The sequence below is a fragment of the Arachis ipaensis genome, chromosome B08 (assembly GCF_000816755.2).
Source record: "Arachis ipaensis cultivar K30076 chromosome B08, Araip1.1, whole genome shotgun sequence".
Classification (NCBI taxonomy): Eukaryota; Viridiplantae; Streptophyta; class Magnoliopsida; order Fabales; family Fabaceae; genus Arachis; species Arachis ipaensis.
The window spans coordinates 72,095,017-72,103,199 of NC_029792.2; the positions used below are offsets into that span (position 1 = coordinate 72,095,017).

The 8,183-nt window shown below is 41.1% G+C and overlaps 1 pseudogene; it reads left to right on the forward strand.

Moving 5' to 3' along the window:
- Window positions 1-8,183, forward strand: part of LOC107611109 — a 14,597-nt pseudogene that overhangs the window by 1,887 nt on the left and 4,527 nt on the right.

Consider the following 8,183-nt stretch of genomic DNA (forward strand, 5'->3'; position numbering starts at 1 on the left):
TTAGTGACACTCACCTTTGTCACTAACGTTGGAGATGGCTATCAATACCACGTTAGAAGTCATGTTAACTTAGTTAACGTGAACTCTAACGTGGGAAGTAGGGGCGTTCTGAACCATTAGTGACAAAGGTAAGTGTCACTAACACTCTCGAAGATTTGGCAAGCCTACGTTAAAGGTCACGTTAACTGTTCTAATGTACACTCTAGCATAGGGAGAAAGGGTTACTCTCAACGTTATTAAAAAAGGTAAACCCCAGTAACGTTTGCGAAGGGCCAAGGGTCAACGTTAGTGGTCACGTTAGTGCCACTAACGTTGAAGTTAACGTGGACCACTTTGAGTTAGGAACGTTAGTAAAAAAGGTGATTGTCACTAACGTTCTCAACCCCACATTTTCACTTAACGTTAACACCACTAACGCCCTAAGCTAAAGTCCCTGCTTACTTCACACTTTCTCTGCAAGTAAAGCTGAGCCCACTGAAGAAGATAACTGCTTCAACTCAAGATCCAAAGGCCCATATCCAAGACTTGAAGAGCCAACTAGAAGATCAGAAGAGTAGTATAAATAGGGAGAGCTTTGAACTAGAAAGAGGAGGGGAGCTTTTGGCATTATTAGAATTACTCACTGTATTGTACTTTCTCTGCACTTCTAGTTTAATTTCCAGAATGTACTCTCCATCTTTGCTTTCATTTCCCAGAGCTATGAACAACTAAACACCTTTCATTGGTTTAGGGAGCTCTGTTGTAATTTGATGGATCAATAATAGTTTTCATTATTCTTCTTCTTTCTTTTCTCTTGATTTTACTAGAAAGCTTTCAATCTTCATCCAATTGAGTAGTTATCTTGGAAAAGAAGCTATTCATACTTGGATCTCTTCTGAACCTTAGAAAAGGAATGAAGAGATCATGCTAGAAATGCTTTCTCATGTTGGACCAAATTGGGGTTTGGGCGGATATGGTGACATATAATTCTCCCAATACTTTGATTTGGAAATACATGTGGTATAATCAGTGACCACACTTCATCTCTTCTCATGAGCAATTAGACCAAGGAATTGGCTATTGATCTGATTTGAGAGATTGAATTACCAAGGAATTGGAATTCAATCACTTAAGATTTCCAAGGAGATCAATGAATGCATTGATTGAGGAAGAGATGAAAATGAACTTGATCTAGAGAATGCAACATCTCCTAAGCCCAATGAATTCCCCATTTCTGATCTTACCCATTCTCTTTACTTTGTGCCATTTACTTTCATGCTAAACTTCCCTTCCTCATTTAAGATTCTGCAATTTACTTCCCGTCATTTATTTTCTGCTATTTACTTTCCCGCCATTTAATTTCCTGCAATTCTCAACTCACTTTCTGCTTAGCTCAACTAGAACATTCTTCTAATTAAAGTTGCTTGACCAATCAATCCCTGTGGGATTTGACCTCACTCTACTGTGAGTTTTTACTTGATGACAATTCGGTATACTTGCCGAAGGAAATTTGTTGAGAGACAAGTTTCCGTGCATCAAGTTTATGGCACCGTTGCCGGGGATTGATTTTGTATCAACAATGATTAAATTGGTGGATAACTAGATTGAGCATTTGTTTTTATTTTATTTGATTTAAGTTTATTTGAGTAATTTACTTTCTATTTAGCTATTTTCTTCCCTTTCCCCTACCCATTTTCTTAGTTGTTTACAATACAGTCACTAACCCACTAACTATTTGATATATTGCATCACTCACACTAACAGCATTTCTATAGAAATTACTGTCTGCATCTATCTCTCTTGCTTTTGCCTTGTTAGTTATATGACAGGTAGAAGAAGCGGGGCTTTAACTTTCTTTGATTCTGAACCTGAGAGGACCTTCCTTAGATTAAGGAGGGAAGCAAGAGAAAAGAGAGTAGTTGGTGCTGAGGAAGAGGAAGAGTAATTTGAACCAGACATGGAGGAGAATATGGAGAACCATCATGAAGAAGAGGCTCACAACCATGGCAGAGAAGGTCCAGCGCATCAGGCTGGACAAGAGAGAAGAGTTTTGGGTTCTTACATCAACTCAAACCCAGGAAACTGTGGAAGTAGCATCCAAAGGCCAACCATACATGCCAACAACTTTGAACTAAAGCCACAGCTCATCACCCTTGTTCAGAACAATTGTTCATTCGGAGGAAGTGTCCAAGAAGACCCCAATCAACATCTAACCACCTTCCTGAGGATATGCGATACTGGGAAGTCTAATGGTGTTCATCCTGACACCTATAGACTACTTCTGTTTCCCTTCTCACTCAAGGACAAAGCATCTAAATGGCTGGAATCCTTTCCAAAGGAGAGTTTAGCAACCTGGGAAGATATGGTGAACAAGTTCTTGGCAAGATTCTATCCTCCTCAACGGATCAACAGATTGAGAGCTGAGGTACAAACATTCAGGCAGCAGAATGGTGAGACTTTATATGAAGCATGGGAGAGGTTTAAAGACTTGACAAGAAGATGCCTGCCAGATATGTTCAATGAATGGGTGCAGTTGCACATTTTCTATGAAGGCCTTTCGTATGAATCAAAGAAGGCAGTAGACCACTCATCCGGGGGATCTCGAGGCCAAGATCAGAGACGTCCAAACCCCAATAACACAGCTCACCAACATGCCACACAGAGACCATATCAGCACCCACCTAACAACCCTTTTCAACATCCATATCAAAACCAAACTAGCCATTCTCATCCCTCCAATCTCAACTCACCATCACAATCCGAGGATAGACTCTCAAAGATTGAGACCCTACTCGAGAGCATATGTAAGGAGATTCAAGACAGTAAGATGTTCCAAGAAGAGGTGCGATCCAACATGCAGAATCAAGAGGCTGCCATCAAGAAACTTGAGACACAAGTTGGTTACCTACTCCAACAAATGCCTGTTCATAACCTTGGTAGCAACATTGAGCCAAACCCAAGGGAGGAGTGTCAAGCTATCACCCTCAGAAGTGGTAAGGAGTTGAAGGAGACCTCCAAGAAACCACAAGAGGAGGACCCAACTGAAAGGAAGGAGGAACAAGAGGAAGTTCAAGTTCCCATCTCCAATCCGCGTAAAAGGGGAGAAGAGCTGAAGCCATATGTTCCAAGAGTCCCATATCCTCAGCAATTGAGGAAAAAGGGGGATGACAGCCAATTCTCAAGTTTTCTAGAAATCTTCAAGAAACTACAGATTAACATACCCTTTGCTGAAGCAATAGAGCAAATGCCGCTCTATGCCAAGTTCTTGAAGGAATTGATGACAAAAAAGAGAAGTTGGAAGAACAACAAAACGGTGATACTAACCGAGGAATGTAGTGCCATCATTCAGCACAAGCTACCCCAAAAATTGAAGGATCCTGGGAGCTTCCAGATCCCCTGTATTATAGGAGAGATCACGGTGGAGAAGGCTCTGTGTGATTTAGGAGCCAGCATAAATTTGATATCAGTAGCTATGATGAAAAAAATGAAAATTGAGGAGGCCAAGCTAACAAAAATGGCCCTACAACTGGCAGATTGATCATTTAAGTTTCCTCATGGCATAGTAGAAGACTTACTAGTGAAGGTAGGAGACTTTATCTTCCCAGCAAACTTTGTGGTTTTGGATATGAAGGAAGGAGCCAAAGCTTCTATCATTCTGGGCAGACCATTCTTAGCCACTACTGGAGCTATCATTGATGTCCAGAAAGGTGAACTGACACTGAGGTTACACAATGAGAAGATGATATTCAATGTGTTCAAAGCCATGAGTTACCCACAAGAACCAATGGGAGAGTGTATGAGGTTGAATTCACTAGGAGATATAGCACAAGATACTCTCGAAGAGGAAGAATTTGAGGGGTTGACAGAAGAAGAGTCAGCTTCAAGCGAAGAGGTTATAGCAGCAGAGGTTCACATTCAAGGCAGATTAGAAGGGAAGAGTGAAGGAAAAGAAGCACCTAAACTTGAACTCAAAACACTGCCACCCACCCTCAAATATGCATACTTAGGGGAGAATGAAAGTTACCCAGTGATCATTAACTCAGCCCTCAGCCACAGGCAAGAAGAGGAACTACTCCAAGTGTTGCGAAAGCATAAGGATGCTACTAAATGGACCCTCGCTAACCTGAAAGGAATCAGTTCGGCCATATGCATGCATAAGATATTGTTGGAAGATAATGCCAAACCATCCATTCAACCCCAAAGGAGGCTGAATCCAGTCATGAAGGAAGTGATACAAAAAGAAGTTATGAAGCTATGGCAGGGAGGGGTAATCTACCCGATCTCAGACAGTCCCTGGGTCAGCCCCGTGCATGTTGTGCCAAAAAAGGGAGGAATCACTATAGTCCCTAATAAGAAGAACTAACTGATCCCCACCAGGACCGTCACAGGATGGCGGATGTGCATAGACTACAGAAAAGTGAATGAAGCTACAAGAAAAGATCATTTCCCCCTTCCTTTCATGGATCAGATGCTGGAAAGACTTGCAGGACACGCATATTACTGTTTTCTCGATGGTTATTCAGGATACAATCAAATAGTGGTTGATCCGAGAGACCAAGAGAAAACCTCATTCACATGCCCATATGGAGTGTTCACCTACAGGCACATGCCATTTGGGCTATGTAATGCACCTGCGACTTTCCAACGCTGTATGCTTTCTATCTTCTCAGATATGATAGAGAAATTCATTGAAGTTTTTATGGATAATTTCTCGGTATTCGGAGATTCCTTCCCTAGTTGCCTAAATCACCTGGCCCTGGTATTAAAAAGATGTCAAGAAACTAATTTGGTCTTGAACTGGGAGAAATGTCACTTTATGGTGACATGAGGAATAGTTCTTGGTCATAAGGTTTCTAACCAAGGCATTGAAGTGGACAAAGCCAAGGTGGAACTCATTGAAAAATTACCTCCACCAAGTGATGTCAAGGCAATTAGGAGTTTTCTAGGGCATGCTGGCTTTTACAGAAGGTTTATTAAAGATTTTTCAAAGATAGCCAAGCCCTTAAGCAATCTCCTTGTATCAGATACTCCATTTATCTTTAATGAAAAGTGCATGCTGGCATTTGAAAACTTGAAAAAGAGGTTGTCCTCTGCCCCTATCATTTCCCCACCTGACTGGAACCTACCATTTGAACTGATGTGTGATGCATCTGATTTCGCAATTGGGACAGTGTTAGGACAGAGGAAAGATAACTTGGTCCATGTGATATACTATGCCAGCAAAGTCCTCAATGATACCCAAAGAAACTATACCACTACTGAAAAGGAGTTCCTGGCAATAGTTTTTGCATTTGACAAGTTTAGATCATACCTCATTGGTGCCAAAGTGATTGTCTTCACAGATCACACAGCACTTAAATATTTGTTTGCCAAGCAAGAATCAAAACCAAGACTAATAAGATGGATCTTATTGTTGCAGGAATTCAATATTGAAATCAAAGACAAGAAAGGAGTGGAGAACAAGGTAGCAGATTACCTATCCAGAATCCCTCATGATAAAGGAGGAACACATGATACAAATGTAAATGAGTTCTTCCCAGATGAGCAGTTGATGACAATTCACAGAGCACCCTGGTTTGCAGATATTGCCAATTTTAAGGCAACTGAGGCTTTACATCCAGACATCAACAAACACCAGAAAAAAAAAGCTCATCAATGACGCAAAGTATTTTGTCTGGGATGAACCATATCTCTTCAAGAAGTGTTCAGATGGAATTCTGAGAAGATATGTCTCGGAAGAAGAGGGACAAGAGGTCTTGTGGAACTGCCACAGCTCATGCTATGGAGGCCATTTTGGAGGGGACAGAACTGTAGCCAAGGTATTACAAAGCAGATTTTTTTGGCCCACCCTTTTCAAGGATGCCAAAGAACTGGTAAAGAATTGCAATGAATGTCAAAGAGCTGGAAACTTACCCAAAAGAAATGAGATGCCACAAAATTTCATCTTAGAACTAGAACTGTTTGATGTGTGGGGAATCGATTTCATGGGACCTTTCCCAACCTCATATTCAAACAAGTACATCTTGGTAGCAGTAGATTACGTTTCCAAGTGGGTAGAGGCTATTGCAACCCCAACGAATGATAACAAGGTGGTCATGAACTTCCTCAGAAAGAATATCTTTAGCCGGTTCGGAGTCCCACGAGCACTCATCAGTGATGGAGGGAGCCATTTTTGTAACAGACCACTAGAAGCTCTCCTCCTATGATACGGGGTGAAACACAAGATTTCCACGCCTTACCACCCCCAAACAAGTGGGCAAACTGAGATATCTAACAGAGAGCTAAAAAGGATTCTGGAAAAGACTGTGGGAGCATCAAGGAAGGATTAGTCGAAGAAGCTGGATGATGCTCTTTGGGCATACAGAACAGCATTCAAAACACCACTTGGAATGTCCCCATATCAACTGGTGTATAGGAAAGCTTGTCATTTACCACTGAAGCTGGAACACAAAGCTCTCTGTGCTCTCAAGCTGCTAAATTTTGATAGCACTACTGCTAGTGAAAAGAGGATCTTGCAGCTGCAAGAAATAGAGGAGTTCAGATCTCAAGCCTATGAAAATGCCAAGATTTATAAAGAAAAGGCAAAGAGAAGGCATGACCTCCATTTAACACCCAGAAGCTTTGAAGAAGGACAGCAAGTGCTCCTCTACAATTCCAAATTAAGACTCTTCCCTGGAAAACTCAAATCAAGGTGGTCAGGACCCTTTCTTGTCACAAAGGTCTCACCGTATGGGCACATAGAAATCATGGAAGAAAGTTCAAAGAGGAAGTTCACTGTTAACAGACAGAGGCTCAAACACTACATGGGCAACATGGGGAAAAACCTCAAAGTGAAGTATCACCTCAAGTGATGGAGGAATCGTCGAGCTAGCGACGCTAAAAGAGCGCTTCGTTGGGAGGCAACCCAACCTAAGGTAGTTCTCTTTTCATTTGCATTTTAATAAAAATCACAAGTAGTTTCCCCCGTATTGTGAGGAGCTAAGTTTGGTGTTACACACCAAAACAATACAAGAGTGAGTGTGTAATTCTAAGAAAACCCCAAAGTGAAGTATCACCTCAAGTGATGGAGGAATCGTCGAGCTAGCGACGCTAAAAGAGCGCTTCGTTGGGAGGCAACCCAACCTAAGGTAGTTCTCTTTTCATTTTCATTTTAATAAAATTCACAAGTAGTTTCCCCCGTATTGTGAGGAGCTAAGTTTGGTGTTACACACCAAAACAATACAAGAGTGAGTGTGTAATTCTAAGTTTGGTGTTCCACCAAAGATTTCAGTTAGAATCACACTACACTCCTTCAAGGGCAAATTGCTAGATCCAACCAATCAGGGGAACCACTTAACAGTAGTTAGTTTCTAGTTGTCTTGCTAATAACCACACATGAGATTTTCTGCATGCATTCAACCTGCTGTATTAGGCAAGGAACTAAGTTTGGTGTTCACACACCAAGTTAAGTTCCGAAATGCACAAGCATACATGCATACTAACTATCTCTCAAGTGCTTTGGGGACAAGCAACTTCCAATAACTTTGCATGGATTCAATCAATCTTTTGGAAAAACAGTGCACCATCATCCAAGAAAGCGAGGAAAGATGCAGAAGCTATGGAGGATGACAACAAATGGGTAGCTGGAAGGCATCACCAAAAGGTTGAATGTGCCCTTGATTAATAGTCACTCTTTAAGCTTGATGCACTAGAATTTGATGTTTGTTTTTGCTTAGGTCTATGCTTGCTAGTCAAATTGCCTGTTTTCATTCTCATCTTGCTTATTGTATGCTTGTCCTTTTAAGTCCAATAAAAAGAGATGTTATGAAAGACCAGAGTGATGTTCAAGTTGTAGAGTAGGTCCTTAAATTTGTGGTGTAGTAATCACTTAGCTAAGTTAGTTCACCAACAAGGTGGGAAGGCAACTATCTGTCCTAAATCATATACTTGAAACACACCCCATGAGACTAGCTAAATAATAAGATCCTAATAAGAAAAAAGGAAAAAACAATAAGGGTTGAAAAAGAAAGAAAAGTTAATAAAGAATAAGGCTAGGCACCAAGGGCTTGAATCTTGAGGGATGTGTCTGTGGTGCTCTTGTACCAAGGATCTGCTTGGATGAATAAGTTCTTAGGAGTGCTTCATCACTTGGTAACTTGGGTTAACTAACCCGAGATTATCAACTGAAAATCCACTATCAAGAGAAACCTTGCTATAGAACATCT